General features: G+C 36.5%; 1 protein-coding gene across 1 annotated transcript in view; it reads right to left on the bottom strand.

Annotated features, from left to right (window-relative positions):
* Positions 1-12138, bottom strand: part of LOC107191479 (brain tumor protein-like) — a 108651-nt gene extending 96513 nt beyond the window's left edge. The window contains exon 1 of the mRNA XM_015580541.1: positions 12095-12138. The gene's annotated coding sequence lies outside the window, so the exon portion shown is untranslated. The remainder of the gene's footprint in view (positions 1-12094) is intronic.
* Positions 12139-18021: the final 5883 nt, after the last annotated feature.

Genomic DNA, 18021 nt, shown 5'->3' on the forward strand with positions numbered 1-18021 from the left:
ATTCGTTGTCTCTTTTTTTATGTATTTTTAATATCTAATCGAGAAAGATGAGAACAATGTCCTATGGAGCGGTCTATGACGAACGATTGTCGAAACTACATATACGGTTGTAACGAACGTGTTGAATTAATATCGACTAAAAACAAGAATCATTCTGTCAGAGAAATTTAAAGGTTTGGAACACTTAATTACATGCTGCTGTATAATATTGCGACAGAAAAACAACATAAGCTACAACTTGAAAGAGAACTTCTCTATCCATTAAAAAAATACGGCTACTGCTCCAATCCTCTTTGAGGCATGGAACTCAAAGAAACAAATCTACTTACAAGCGTAATGTAACTGAACATTGTCGTCGTTAATATCTTTTTAAAAGAATGAGAGCAAAGAAAATTTTGCTCACTTCATTGCTTAATTATTGCTTTAATAGTCACTTCCGGTCGGGCAACAGAGGTAAGAAAGCGTGGGTGTGAATGTTGGATAATTAAGAGGAAGAGGAGTAAGAGACGCCGCAGAAGTAGTCCAATATGTCGATTGCAATAACCCAGCATCGACTGCAAACGTGATTCCATTAGAGAAATTTTAAAAGCATCGTGCTAACACACTACTTGTATACATAATCATTAGATACCATATTACAATTTTCCACAAAAGAAATCTGTATATCCTGTTACATAAAGATTTAACAACGAAACATGCTCTAATTGATTTAGAATGAAATTACATTACATCCACTTATACAGCTTACAATACATTCCTGCAATTCTAATTACAATCGATTAAAAAAGTTCACTAAATGCACAAACATACGTGTGTTTCAAAGAAATTTTTTTACTGAATTTGTTAAGCGTACAAATATACGTAGGCACACAGTCTTGTGTTTTCCTAATTTATATGAAATTTCTTTCATACGCATAAAAATGGTTACTATTTTAGAGAGTATAGCAAAAGAAAATTCATGTGAGCAAACCTTCAAGTTAGGTTCGAAGCGCGGCGTTACGAGCAACAAGACTTATGAGGTAACAACACGCACGGGAAGACATACCCTTTCACTTCAGCATTTCACTCTCGCGAGACCGAGAGAGAGACCACTCTGATTATGAGACGGCCACGAGCCGACAACCGGCGAATGTGTAAAAAGTGGTTACGCAACTCCAAGTACAAGGATCTTCAATCGTAATACGGGGGTTCTTCGAGGCGTCGAAGTGTCAATCCATGTCGAATACTATTCGTTTTCTATGTTTCATTAGGATATCTATTAAGGTACACACACACATATGAACTGAATCACACGTAAACAACCGAACCTTTCTAATTTAAAAGCAATCTATACATCTTCTTGTATCACACTATATGCAGAAAAATGTTGATTAATCGAGGAAAGTTCCAGCGAAATTATGAAGCATGATTGAAGGAAACAGGGGAGCCATAATTTGCTAATCAGACACTTCCTGATAATTAAACCCCGACGTACAAATTAAAATATCACGAGAATCTTGAAATATTAGGCAACATCAAAATGGTATGATTAGTTCGAACTATTAATAAACTTGTAATTTATTTTTCTTCCGGTCACGTTGAGGAAGTAATCCAGGGTACAACTAATCAACGTCAAACGTAAGTCCCAAATGCAAATTATTGATACTGAACGCAACGCCACTGTACAGCGTGACTCACTAACTATTCGCAACAGATAAAATGTGAAACGATCCACACTGTAACTTTCCAGCTACATACATAACATTTTCGTGAAACCTAAGTTTGCGAACCAGTTTCGACATATTTCAGACCCGAAGATTAGAATCTTCGTAATTATCAGCGGTACTCTTCACACAGACAATTCGCGTCCGTTTTATTGCCAAACACGGGCAACATACACTTTGTAAACCAGCCGGTAGTTTACGTAACGAGGCACCGTTCCAAAGAGGGTACATAAGTTTTCCCCTATTTCCATCAGCAACGCGCGAGAGAATCTCCAGTCGCTGGTTTCCGTGCTTAACCCAATGCTGTACCTGTGCAACACTCGTTTAAAAAATGCGTCAAAATTCTATCGCTGGTTAATATCTGACTTTTGTCAGCAAGGACTCGTAGTTTCACTGATATAAAGCAGATCTCAACGTTGTCAGTTATTCAAGTGTTCCCTTTGAAAATAAACAAAAACGAAAAAAACATAGATCGGTTAATATCAATATTTTAGACTTCAGAATAACAAGATACAACATGTATACCACTCTAAAATTTTCAATTCTTATGTATTGTGGTTAAAATTAAAAAGAACCACTTTTTTAAGGGAATATAGGTAATCTATCCTTTTCTGTATTTCTCAACACGATCACAGATGTGGCATACTTGGTCTGTTTTTATTTTAACCCTTTCATTCTCAAATTTTCTAATAATTGCAAACAAATATTTCAACATTTTGAAAGTGTTTAGTGCCGTTTCTAAGTCCTTGCCATTTGGTAATTTTGTTTACTTTTATCGCAATTATGTATAATTGACATTATAAAGTTATTATTCGTAATAAAACCCATTTTTAATGTCTTGGATCAGTGAACCTTTTGAATCATTTAAAAAAATTGCTATAAGTTCTTATTGTATTGCTAACAATACTCAACACATAGACCCCAGCAAATGAAAGAAACAAAGGACAATAATATCTTACTTTACCGATAAACTTTTAAAAGCATATAAAAATTTGTGTCATGCCATCTATACAAGATTAGAACAAACTATGATATACTCACAGATACGAAAAATGTTATACTAATATTTTATTTCATAATTTAGAATACGTAACTATATGGCAACAGTAAGAAACAAAGGATTAACCACAATACATAAAAATAGAAAATTTTAGGGTGCTTTTACAGTCATACCACACAGTGTACATCAGTCTCATAATTCTGAAATAACGATTTACGGTTTGAGCGTTAAAGGGTTAAAAGTTCCTAGACTACTGTTCCTCGTCGGTGTACGTCGAATTTCGTAACACCCGGATATCCGGAGGGGAAGGGGGATATCAACGAGAAATTCGGAAGCGAAGGACGACGCGAATGACACGAGCGTCGAGAACAGCTGCGACACGTAACCACCGCGGTAACTTTCCCACAGTCGGGGATCGAATCACGGATTAATTTAGCTCGAGCTAATACGAGAATGGTAACTTAATGATCCAGCACACGTACAAATATACGTAATTGCCTTTCTTACCGTCCATGGGGGGGGGGTTACGTAAGAGGAACGAAGCCAGGTAAACGGTGTGTACTTGCGGCGCGCGTTTCGAAGCGTCGAGACACTTTCCGTCGTCCCTCCATAGCGTCGTGGATAAGCCGAACGCAGCGCAGCCATACAGACGGGTGACAGCCGCTTACTTTCGCTGCTTAAGGCCCCGTGCGCACATACACACACGCGACACAAGTCACCTCCTAAATAAGGCAGGATAGCCACAGAAACGAGTTTCGCGCAAGGTAATCTCGTTAATTAGATACGCAATGGCTCGTGTCTGAACACCGTGGAACCGTGTCATTCGGTTTCTGCCCACTTTTCCTCTCGGCTCGAATCGCGGTTCCCGCGGTCCGTAAGAAACACTCGCGAGGGAGGTTACCCGGATATTCGCACAATTCGTAACCGGGAACGTAGTTTTACGTCATTTTAAAATCTTTAGCTGAGTACCGGAAACATAGTTCTACGTTATTTTAAAATCTTTGGCTGAGTACCTGCAACGGAGTCTCACATCATTTTAAAATCTTTAGCTGAATATCATTACGAATCTAATTCCCGATCACTTAACAGCAAATTCTGATCACCTAAATTATATATCCGTATCGCACTTTGAGCTATCAAATTCTACGTATAAATTTCAAAATCGTTAATAATATAATTATTTCGTAATTTTTTGGGAAATAAACTGTAATTATAGTAAACTTATTACATGATATTTATATACTAAACTGATCAGAAACTGGGTCCGTGGCGGTACCGGTAACGTAGTTCTACGTTATTTTAAAATTTTTTATCTGAGTACCAGTAACATACATAGTTCTACGTCATTTCAAAATTTGTAGCATTCATCACGCAGTCCTCTTTAGCAAGATGATCATAATCTCGATTTAAAATTTTTATTAGGTTAAATATTCTCTTTATATAATAACTAGCTAAAGCTGTTCAATGTTTTAAAAACGTGAATTGTAATCCGTTATATTTTTAAATAGCAGAACCCTTGTGGTATTCAGCTATGAACTTTCGAAAATTGTACGCGGTATTCAGCAAACTGTAGCGACTCAAAACCGCCGGCTGCAAATGTGTTAACCCTTTCCGAGCTGAATTCAGACCAAAAAATATCCGGTTACATATAGTTATTGCTTGGGTGTCAGAAAAACAAGAAAATTAAAAAAAGAAATTGAAAAAATTGTTTATAAATTAAAACAAATATACATTAAATAATTCTTCAATATTATTTTCGAAAATATATCCACCTAAGGAAACATTAAACTATACGATACGATGCCATATTGAGTCTTTAGGTTTATGAGTTATAAATGTAAAGTAAGTTAATGAATCCTAGGATCGGAAAGGGTTAATTTTTCTATTTGGTTATTTCTTTAGGGTCGTGTCAATGATACACTGGAGCGAACAAAAAAGTTACCACTTTTTCGATTTGTTTTATTTTTATCGTTTTTTAACGTCAATTTAAGACTTCGCTGTGTTTAATAGGTCTATGCTCTAATAACGAAATAACAGCTGTATAAAACCATGCATATTAAGGTTTTAAGTTGATGTTAAGAAATAATGAAAATTTTTAAAAATCAAAATGGTATCATGTTTGTCCGCCACCTGTAGGTTATTAGCAGCCACTTTTATGCGAATCATATTTCATTCAACAGAGTAACTTTTTACCGTTATACTGAATTACGCAAGTCTATATAATTGATGAACTTGAGTTTAACACTAGAACTACCAGCGATACACGTATATCTATTTCTACTAGATCGATAAACATGACAAACTTTTGAACATATACAAATATATAAATTAACTAATTATTTCACTTACACGTTGCAATAAAAGTTATAAAAAATCTGAGAAATTGCATGTTTGTAACATTTTAATTATCGTTACAAAAGGGTACTAACCAGTCATTTTGACTACTTTCATATTTCTAGTATTAACGCAGTTTCAGGATTATTCAGCAGGCAAAATTTGTGTCAATTGAATCCAGAGTGGATTCAGGGGAGTCTCAAACTTACCCTGATCGAATATGAACATATTACACGAGTGCGAAAGTTCGGGGCGATTTCATGAATTATAACGGGAAACTTACGATAGCTTTATGCAATAACTACAGACATCTCAGTGTGATGATATATTAAAAACAACCAGATGCCTGTTTATTTTGTGCCAGACGTCGAGGCCAGAGAAAATGTCCGTCAGTCATATACGTATACGTCACTGCATGTTTCACAAATTTAAAAAAGATAAAGACAGTGAGGCTCGAGAACGAAAAATATATGTCGAGTGTACGGTACAAGAAGCTGGAAGTAAAAGAACTTGCCTAGGAAGGTTCACAAGACGAAAGGAACGTCGACCATATTTATAAACGAGCAGTTCATTTGTTAAAACGATTAACTCTACAAAATTTATATTTAAAATTCATTTGAGTGCCAATCTAGTGGCACTAAATTTGACAGAACTTCAAAAAATGGAGCCGGTCATTCTGTCCTGTGAAACGGCTCAAATTGTTCTTTTAACCCTTTAATGGTGAAAATTTGTTTTGGAAATCGGTAACCATTCGATTCCTTCAATAAAAGAAACATATTCTTCAATTTTTACTAAAATTTGTGTTATTTTTTCATGACGAGCATATTTTTCAAAAACCATTGAAGAGTTAAAAATCATGTCGTACAAAGTAATATTATCTATGCCCAGTACGTAAAAAATGTTCGTGCCAACTCTATCACAACTGATCTAAAGATTGAGGAAAGAAATAATGAGAAACTGAAACACACGATGATCGTGATAAGTAGACTGCGGATTTTATGCATTTGTAGCCTATAGGGCTCTGTGAAATACAATAAAAGACAGAACTTTCATTGGATACAACGAGTTTTCTATTTTATTTTCAACCCAATAAGACATTTAAGAGGAAAACTACATTCCTAGATTTTCTCCTGTCTTTACAAATTACTTTAGATAATTTTATTTTGCATAAAAATCCGCAGTCTAGTGATAGGATTTACACACCTGTTAAATTCTCGCTAGAAATTTCATGCGACACGCGTAAACACGGTAACGCAATTTCACTTAGTCAAAAACCGATGATTTTAAAATCACACGTGAAGTAGAAAATCCTGGTTCGTCGCGTAAATATCGTAAAACGAGTCGAGGACAGAATAGATCAGACGTTTCGTCATCGTTTAGGGGGCCCGTGTATTATTTATCCATTTGGAGAATTTTCGAGAATTCCGAGAATAGAAATAAAAGACGGCCTCTTCGAAAGAGGGAAAAATGGTATAATACGTGATACGGAAAAGAATGCAGCTTTCAGAGCCACCAAACATTCAAAGCACCTCCTCGTGGGCGCTTTGGAAAACTGACCGTTCGAATTCGAGGAAAAACCGGTTTTCCCTCCCGTAGTAACAGAAGAAGCCCCGAACGCGTTTAGAAACGAATATTCTGCGCGTCATCCAGGAATGCGAGTCCTTTCCCGAAGGAAAAGGTCTAGGAAAACCTGGCCTCTGGATGGTTGTGTATACAAAAGATTTCTTCAGAGATTCGAAAAGGATCCGGACGAGACACCGTTACAAAGTAGTTCTAACAGGGGTTTCTGTGGTTTACTACGAAACGAAGATTCCTTACAAACGGACACGTTTCAACCTTGAAGACATTTTAACACTTTGTACGTCGATATCGCTGCGTAGGATACTTCCGATGCTCTTTCAATGCTATTTCTTGTTATTCAATGACTAATAAATAAACTAGCCGGATGTTTATGAGAATTTCTAATTGTCGACATTGATATATGAAAAATGAAATTTCACAGTTTTGAGTTTTACATAATAATACGTGAACAGTATTCAATTTTATTAAAATTGTTATTTTACTACGCATTGCAAGTCAAGGAACGCTATAAATGCGTAAGCATCCGGAGTCTACTAATAAAACATTAAATATTTTTGTTCTCGATTGGTATTTTTAGTATATTTCGAGAAGATATGTATTTTATGTTACTTAATGAATATCAAGATTGAGTAGGATACATTTTGTTGTGTGAAACTATTGAAGACTGAAATACTTGAAGTCCTGCCAAAACCCAATGTGTTAAAAGCATTATACTGATAAGATTATATTATAGGTATTATGTTTATTTCGAGACAAAAGTACATAAAAATGTCATTGAAATAGTACTCTATGGACTATACTATAAGAGCATATTCATGACTGCAACGTGATTGAAATTGTTTTTGAAACAGTTGATACGTTCACTTATTCGTATTTAATTTGATTGCATGGTATTAATTGAAACAAGAAAATAGATATTTTATTTTTCTGTCTGTATTATTTTTAATCTTGAATGTCTTTGAAATTCAATTAATTGAAATTCAATTAATTCTGTGAATAACGGTATTCATCGTATGCACAGGGTCAGGTCCGCCTACTGATGAAAAAACATTATAGGTCAATGTTAAAATTGACACTAACACGTCCCGCGTCATTTGAGATTTCATCGGGTCTGGGTAATACGAGATAGAGTCGATCGATGCGCAATTAGGGACTCGCATTTACCCTCGATGAATTAATTATCATGATAACTTCATAAACTCGTATCGGTCAGATGCTGCTGCATGAATAATGCAAGTGTAGAAATTGCAGTTTAAATGATATCGTTAAAATACTAAAATAATTGAAGTGAAATGAAGCCAAGCGTTTGAAAGTGAAAGAATCTTGGCGATTGAGTATCTTTCTAGCATATTTTATTTAAAGTAAACCTTTTTACTTGATTACTTCGATATTATAATTTCTACATTCGATGTTATGTGATGGATTTTTAATAAATCAGCTTGCATAAAGTTAAAATATATTTATCTGACATAGTAAAGAAGTAAATTTTAATCGTAAAATGCTAATCGTAATTGTTCCTTCAATTCTTTAAATTGCGAGTAAACATTTTTTGGAACCACAGAATTTTAATACCTATAAAAAATTTTGTACATTACCCGATCTGTAATAGTTTGGGCGAAACAGCTGAAAAATTATAACGGAGAAACGACGTAGACCATCGCTGGAACTCGATAAAAAAAAAAAAAAAAAAAACAACCTGAGGATATTGGTACTACAATTCCATATCGCATATTGCACACTGAACATATTGATTTTCATTATATTTATTAATATACAACACTAACAACGTGTTAATATCCAGACAATTCGTAATAATAAGTAAACTGCGTGTTCTATAGAGACACAGATATTTACGCTTCATTAAATTCAATGCAATAATCTTTACCCATCTGTAACTAGAGATCCAATATACAATATTTCACTTTGTGCATGGATGCGTGACATCGATTGCATGACTACTGCTAGAATTAAATTCTCCGCAGCCGAAGTCAGATTGTGTAATTATATTTACCTATGGATAGTTTTGTTGTCGAATGAATTCCAAAATTTTTATAGGAAAGAACATAATTAAAAATGATCTTTCTCTCAGAAAAAAATTTACGATTATTCCTATTCTCGTCGACATTATCATATGAAAGGTTTCCTTTCAATTCGAAAGAAATACTTTCCATTCCTGAAACTCTTCAATTTTTAAGAATAGAATTCACTTTAATTATTTAAATTTTATTTTGTTAATAATAGATTCCGTCACATCTGTAAAATTGTTAACTAGCTTATTTCCAGCTGACGTTCAGAAAACACATCTCATTAACACCCCACTTCAGAATCCAGTGGACAATTTCCCACTGTACTCCGTAAAAATCTCACAACTTTCAAACGTAATGCGTTAAATACAAAAAACACGAGGACGTTCTCGAGTGAAGCGTATTTAGTCGGAATCGCGTAAAAGTGACTCACTATGCCGTCACGTACAGCGTATATCCTCGAGTTATGAATGAAACGATTGAATAGGCTAGACTAACTTATCAGAAATTCTGATCCGTTTTACACGAATCCCCGACCGTTTACACATGCCACACAGACCTCTGATACCGTATCCTCCATATACACGACACATTGTGTTTTAAACTTTCAACTCTTATCGAATAACATTTTCAAACCTTATATGTCCGGTTCGTCGAAAAACATTGTGACATATTAAAAACTCCGATTGTATTTTCAGATATTATTCTTTTATCATAAAAAAAATCAAATTTCTTGTAGATATAAAACACAATATGCATATGGTAAAATGTCAAATATACGAATAAAGAAGAAATTCCAATAACCAAATTTTTTCAACTATTTTTAAAAATATTTTCTCGCAAGATTTTTCTATGTTTGCTATTTCATATTTCTATTCATTTAAATGAATTAAATATTCTACTCCATTTTTATTGTACTATCTCAACATGTTTCGTAATCAAATAATGAACTATTATTTCTTTGTTTCCTATTATTTAATACATATTTTCCAGGTACATAGCGTTGCTCGGACAATCGAGAGATTCTATTGTAATGTTTTCGTCATTTAGCAGAATTTTAATTAGATTCTTGGAACACAAAAATTGGTGTTTTTCAAGATTATCTATTACTCCTCCATTCCTCTGCGTTTCGTTCTGTCCTGCGCTTAATAATTCACAGCGTGCCGCCGTTTACCGCGTGGAATCTCATTACGAGAGAAATCAACGCATCGATGAACGTGCATTATTCCATTCGAAACTGAATCATCGATGCGAGAACGAGATACTGGATGCTGCGCGTACAAAACCAGCTTGTTTTGCGAAACACTCTTGATCTCGTTGAATTTTTATTGTAGTCCCCTTCGAGCACGTTTATATCGCCTGAATGAATTCAATTGTACAGAACGCGCGTGTAAATTCCACGTCCCGAATAATGAAGAATTTTTAATTTAATTTTCAGCATTTAAAAAGTTTACTATTTTTTATATCGCCGTGTAGTCTGCACATATGTTCCAACATTCTATGGCATGTTCTACAACCATGCAGGGGTATGTAGATATTTTATAATGTAAACGATATGGTGACATGATTTGAAAAGTAGTAGATTATACAGCTATATGAAATATTGCGTACAACAGAGACACTTATGTGTAAAAAAAATGTTATTTTCGTCGATATATTTTTCCTACAGAAACCATCCCATCCCAGTTATAATATCAGTTACAGGTTGGAACAGGGTGAATATGATGCACGCTCGACATGATCTTAGGGGAGAATTAATATTTATAGCATTTATATTTTTCGGACTCCATAAAGCTACTAGAGTCGGTAAATCGTACATAATGTCACCATTACTCGAACGACATTTATACGAACACTCCTTGATACAGAAGATGCATTAGTCGAATTATGTTTCGAAATATTAATAAATAGTATCAGTTATAATAGTAGAAGCATTATTTCTTTAAACATCGAGGAATGCTCGAAACTTTTGAACAACTATGTATGTGCCCATTGCTGTATCAGCGATTTACAGTGATACTGTCGTAGCCATTTGAATCAATAAAATAACAACCAATGATAAGAAGATAGATGTATTTGGTTAAGCCATAAATAACTTCCGTTTCCATTTTTTAAATTCGTGTCGACCGGACAAATTGTAATTCATATTAATCTATGAAACACTCCCCAATCGTTATTCAATTTAATAATTTTCAATCTTTAGGACGGAAGTTATTTATGAGCAAGCTGTGAATGTTTATACAATGTCACATGTTAAAGATAAATTTACGAAAACCGAAACTACGTACCAACTTATTCTATTATGATTTATTCTATTTATGATTTTACTTAATTCGAAATAAAAAATACGTACGTATACCATAAATGTATCAAATTCACAGTATATTTGGGATTCAATTTAATAACGTATCAATGATTATATAACAAATTGAAATTATACGTTTCAAAGTAATGATTTATTTTGAAACTTTCAAACACACCGAACGCTCTTGCGAATGTTGCTGGAAGTATTGTATATGAAGGTTTTCTAAGAAACGTACGAACGTCAAAATTGTAAACTTTGAGAAACTTGTGGGGAACTTTTTTCTATCGACCTCGGGAGTATCTGTAAACTATACTTATACCACAATTTAACAACATTAATTAATTCTACTAAAAAATAGCTTCCACCTGTAACATTCAGCGTACGGTTCTATGTATAATGTTGTCCATAATAAATTCTAATAAGAAAAAACTAAATGTAATCAAATTCAAACCATTGCAATACACGAGTCCGACCTTGATACAGGTTCGTTGCCTAATCCTACGTTTCTATTGATTTCTACTAGTTCCCAGTCGAATGTGCTGATTTCGCAAGATAATGCAAAAACTTCAATTTTAGTAACACAATATTTCCAGATCTAACATTGTTATTTAGTAAACTGTGAAACCTTGGAAATTCTAGAAATAGATATTTTGAACTTCGAACGTTGTAACGGAGCAAAAATTATTTAAAGAATCTATCGGATACTGAAATTCGCAATTTGAAATTGTACGCTCGTATCGAATCTTGATCTTCGGTTATTGCTACCCAGAGGAATACTATTCACACGGAAAACATGACTTTCGTCATTGACACGTGAAATGTTCGAAGGACAATAAACAGAACCGTTTGTGCCGCGTACCGTCTGAAATAAGTCACGATTTTCCTGAATAAACGCGCTACCATAGTAAGACTGTTCTGGAATCTTCGAAACTTTCGCCATTTTATACTACTTCCGGAACGATTCAACAGAAACCGCGAGAAATACGTTACACACTACGAACCCTTGGTATAGTAGCCGCGGGAAATTCAATTTCATTGTTACATCGCGACAATTTGCTGGGACACATACGTTTGACTTCGCCGTTCAATAACGGAGTCAATCGGAGTGATAACGTCGGTTCGGATTAAAAGAAAGTTCGAAACTCACCGTAAAGACGAGGATAATCCGTAGGTAGTCGAACGGAAGAACACTGCTCTCTTTTCTTTCTTTTTTTTTGTTGGTCAGAGAATCCTCTACGTTTCAAACGTGCACCGTGTTTCTGTGGCACATGTCACACAAAGAGAGAGAAAATACAGGCGTCGCGTCTAGTCACTTTTGTCTTTACTCCGGTTTCACTGGTATGGGCCTTATTCACTTTTCGGAGCAAACACGCGCGCGAAAATCGGTTTGTTAATGCGTACGCGTAATGGTGTTATATCGTTGGTTACTGCGTGGCGGTGTCGACGACGGTTACTCTTGAACGAGCGCGGTCGTTAGGTTAGGTTGCCGGTACGTTGGGCACGCACGCATGCACGCACAAAACTACCAATCAAAGATCCGAACCGTGTGTGTTCTTCGCCCTCTGAAACTCGCCCCAGGAGAATCGGCGCGCGGAAACACGCGAATGGAAAGCACCTTCAAAAAGCACACACGCGTAAAATTTGCGTTTTCTTCGGCGTTCTCACACAGCCTCGATGGTGTTTAACGTGTTACGTAGGAGACGGGAACACAACCTGGAGTGTGGATACGGATACTCGAGGACGTCAAACGTACTCGTCGTGCACAAACAACACAAGCCGAGCCGATTCCGATGGAAAATTTTGAAACAGGAACAGGGAATGTATATCGTTCGAAAGAGACCGTGTGGCAGATCGACCGGACGAGAATCCTTCGCGAACGATGCTTGATTTTGAAAAGCAGGGATATACTATATTATTCTCTTCGGTCCGTCTCTCTTTTCTTTTCCTCTCTATCTTTTACCGGCGAGCCGGTTGCGGTTCCACAGACGCACGCTGCTTCCTTTCTCGTTCCTCTCTGCCCGTTCACCTTCCTCCAATCCTTCCGCTCTTTGTTCCGCACGGCTCGGCCGCTGCTACGTGACTGACCGCTTCGTACACACTCGTGCCGCACGAGGCGCGGCGAAGACTAACGAAGGGGGACCAACGGTTCGTCGATCGGAATCGACCCTCGGCTGAGGGAGCCTTCCTTTGTTCAGGCGAGACTGTGCGGCATGGCTTTCTCTCTCACTCTTCCTCTCTCTCTGTTGCTCCCTCAGACGCAGTCTTTTCCTTCTTTCCACTTTTATTTCTATCCTTCACTTTTCCCTCTCGTACACGACACACAGCCGTTTCTCTTTCTCTCTCTCTTTCCTTCGTTCACTCACGATCCTTCCTTTCCCCCTCGATCCTCTCTTGCTCTCTTTCTGGCTTCACTCACTTCACAAACTCTCCGATGTGAACGATCGCGCGGACTGTTGGTAACTGAGACGACGGGCGACGATGGAAGGCAAATTCACACACGGCGTCCCGACGTCGGTGGCGGCGGCGACGGCGGTGGTGGTGATGATGGTGGCGGTGGCGGCGGCGGCGTTGGTGGTGGTGGTGGTGCTGGCGGCGGCTGTGTCCCTTCTCGTCGAGACGAGCTTGGTGGGGGGGCATGCGAACGCAACCACCACCGGTTACTGTTCCCCTCGTGCCTCCCCTTTCGCTTCGGGATGCCGTACGACATCCCCCACACCCCGCCGACAGTCTGCACACGCACGCACATCGTCGACGCCAACCAACCACCCATTCTGCCGGCCCCCGTGACAACGGATGCGCGCGAACGCAAAGAAATCGCTTGAAAGTTAATCATTGCGCGGGCATAAGTGCGATCAATTGCTTTTATGCAACCCAATGAATTCCAGCGATTCCATTTCGATGCCTCTAGGATCGTGCGTATATTTACGGGCATGTGCATATAGAGTCACTCGTACGGAGATACACGGTATTGTTCATTTGAATTACCTGCCTTTTTAAATGATTTATGGGTAATACGTTAGAGGGAAGGCTTCTGAGTTTCTTTTGTTTGTTACATGTTTAATGCCGATATGCTTAACACATTCATGCCAAACTTAACACAATGCGAAGAGAATATCGTCTACTTATGGGTCAGGACTGACCCAACTGTCGGCCTTGACATGTGTCACATGATTAGCCTCCATCTCAGAAACGATGGTAACGTATGTATAGGTTGATGTTTTTGTTCGTTAATATTTAATATGTTTACCTTTTCGTTTTATACTTTGAAAAGTCTGACTGGGGAGCATATCATGTCAGGAATATGAAAACTGATTTTATACTATCCGTTCAGACGCGGAGTAATATCGCGACGATTCTATTGGGACAAACGCTTGTTGCAGACAATTCATATGCGAATATTCATATACGCATCCGTTCAGACACGTTGCAACTCAGACAGTAGACCATTGTCATTCTCATCGAAAACGTTGAACGTCTGTCTAGTATACATATAGGTACAGATCATTTTCGTAACTTCTATTTAATTCTTATATTTGGAAACTGATTTGTGAGAGTTGTGAATTTTGCATAAACATCCCCGCAGTATAGTTGCAATAAATCGATTCTATGTTTTATCAATAAGTAGTAACTATGTAATATCAATAACTAATTACTATAAGAATATTTATACCGTAATATACAGTAAATTATAATTATGTTTTATCAATTCCATACCTCTCGCCGAAGTTGTTATTTAGTAGGTATATTATTTTAGTATATAAAGTCTGAGTAATTTCGTAGAATGGAAAAACCAGAGAGTCCGACAAAATTTAATGAAAACGTTGATTATAAGGGAAAGGGCAGTATTGGGGTGGCTAAAAATTCCGATAAATAACCGGACTTCAAAGTTTGTGAGAAAGAAAGAGACTACCGAAGAGTGTGTCGTGGTTTTTATATCTGAACTAAAATTGCTTCTTTTTCCATTCACTGTTTTCCCATAACAATGCCACAGTATCCCACAGTGATTTTTAATTCTCGTTCGTATCTGCCAATTTTTATGGCTCAACTTCGACACTATGAATAATTTTACAATTTAAATGAATTTTCAGAATAATATTACCAAATTTTGCAGTACAGGATACAATCCTTAGAAAACACACATACTACCCCGTTCTATTATTTTTTTAACAGTGTATTTGATAAATATATTCTGTTACTAAAAGAAATTGATTAAATGTACCAATAAGTAACTCGTATTTCTTAATGAAATTAAAAGTCGATTCTCTCAAAGCCAAGAATCTATACTACATTTCATTTACATTTATAACAATTTTATAGCATGCTACACACTTGTTATGTACTCGGTGAGAGGTCAAAAAGATATTTATGGTTTAAAATATATCGTTTCATAAATTTAAAAAATAGTGTAGTATATAAAAATATACTAGTAATCTGTAGAATAAAACAGCTGTAAAATATATTTATCAAAAAAAAAAACCGAAGTATCGTATTAAGTCGAAACAGTAATAAGGATTATTAGACATAAATAGACGCTTTCAAAGAGCGTTCATATCTTTACACACGAACCCACTTTTAATGTTAGTCGAGCTGTGGAAACTGGTAGATGAAACTATCGATCAAGACAAAATCGCATCGCGTGCCCGGCAAGTAAACCATTAATCTATGAAAAAACCGTTTTCTCCCGAATTGGACACAGTACCATGTCTTCTATGTTATCGTCTCGATGTCACGGCGAAACTTTTACGATACCGATCTGAGCAAGTAATAATTTCATGCTTTATTAATGACTACCAGTTACAGAAGGAAATTGCTTTGCAAATTATTTGAAGGAAAATTGGAAAAAGTTACAGACTATACGTATATAGTAGGTACGTATAATACTTCGAAAACTACGTTAAATAAGGAAGTATTTAGTGTACTCAAAGTGGAGAAAAATATGAGTACAAAATGCTACATAAATATTGTTTTATATAACTATTCCCTGATTAGATTCATTAAAAGGTAATATTTTATTTAAAATATACAAAATTCTTATTTACCGCTTTAGAAAACAACGATTTTTATATTACATGAAGGATTAGAGTGAGATAAGATAGTACTGAATCACGAGTACGTTTATTTGTTTAAACTGTTCACACACTCTTATCCTACACCTTTTGCAAATGTTTAATTTCCGACTTTTACGTACATACACGTATCAGTTTGTATTTTACATATATAGTCGTTATGCGTCTTGCAATTTGAAATCGTCCCCCAATTTTACTCCATTTATTATTTAACTATGACAGAATAAGACGGACTAGTCTCGCACAAGTAGTAGTTGCCCTGTCGGTTCTGTTTCTACGCAAATCGTTATTTCGACCATTCCACTTTGCAGCACTTCACTGTAATGCGTGACACTGTATTTGTGAACTCTATAGCATTATACATTTACTGACTACCACCAGGGCACTGGTAATATTATGCCATTACGTATGTCGAACTATCGCTAGGCTGAAACTATACCGATTACCGACATGTATCTCTTTAAACTTTTACACAATCGAATGACCAGGTCTCCATCGAGTTCTGAACTACTATATACGGCTGTAACAAGCTGTAGTCTGTAACTTACCCAATCCAAACCAATATCCATGAATCAGACTTACAAAGACGCACACTCATAGTGTATCGATTTCTTTATTCGTATACGAGATGTTTCATAACATGTGGGTTCCAGTTCAGTGATGAAGATGAAAAAATTGGTACAAACGAATGATCCTGTTCTCGAGATTTTAATCATTTTTTACACATTAGTAAGTTGCAGTTAAATACATCTAGGCGCTCAAAATGACCGCCTTCGGCTTAAATGGAAGCTTGAAATGGTCGTGTCTCATAGCTTCGCAATCTTTCAAAAGGATCATTTGAAATTAGGAAGATATCGAGCATTGTATACAAACAGTTTCACAAAATCTGTTGTACTGAAGCTTGGTTCGTCATTAACCCTGTACGATCCAAAGTATTCTAGACTTTCAACTCAACTGTGTTTCAATATTTGAATTGAATAGTATATGTATTACATTGATGAACATTGTAGTTGTAAAATTGTAAATAAATATATCGAAGATCACTAAAATATGAAGCAGTTGCAGTAACATTGACTGTCAAGTGGAGATCGATATAGGACCGCCACAGGGTGAGAAGACTGAAGAATTCAGTAATTCCAAAGAAAAGTATCGTCGAAGAGAAGCAGTTTCCGTTGAAATACAAAAACACGAATCTGCATGCACCGTCTAACCAGTAAGACTTGCTTGAGTACAAATATGGCTGCAACTTCAGAACAAGGTCCAACAGGGTACATGTTCATATAAACTTTTTTATTTCTTCCGTGTGTACTCTACCCGATGCAGAAGAAGGTAGGTACAATACATTATGGAACACTCTGTACAGCGAATTTGTTATACTTGGCTCGCTGTGCATAAACCTGAGATCAAAATTGCCTGTTTTAACATTCCAGTCTCATGTAGTTCACATCCATAACTAAATGGTTGAATTTCGCACAATCGCGAGTCAGCATGCAGAAAACGAAATGGTAATTATGAAAATGAAATGGTAATTTTGAAAACAAAAATGGTGTATTGTCTATAGCGGAAATAATGCTGGACGAATGGGTGAAACTTTTGACAAGGGAAAAATGCGTTGCCACTGATCCACGACCGAGCAATAAGGAACACCTGCTTCGAGACTAGGAGACGTTACATATAACGAGCACACCCTGTGTATTTTCTCTGGCCGGTTACGGCCCCGTCTTGTTCCGGGCAAACGGATACAAAGGCCAGAGGTTCTCATTTGCGCTTTGACCAAGCTAGAAGAAATTCAATTACCGTGGAACCAGAGTTTCCCCAAGAATCCTATGAGAATACATTAGATACTCGATTGTTCGAAACTACGGTGTGTTCGGATAAAATAATTTTTTTCGATAACACCGTCCCATAAATTAAAACTTTTTCTTTAATGTGCAATCTCCACTGGGCGTCCCTTGTAGAGGTTCTGGTTCCAAACATGAATCCAGAAGCGGAATTGTTCTATTACTCA

Source organism: Dufourea novaeangliae, unplaced genomic scaffold (assembly GCF_001272555.1).
Source record: "Dufourea novaeangliae isolate 0120121106 unplaced genomic scaffold, ASM127255v1 scaffold269, whole genome shotgun sequence".
Classification (NCBI taxonomy): Eukaryota; Metazoa; Arthropoda; class Insecta; order Hymenoptera; family Halictidae; genus Dufourea; species Dufourea novaeangliae.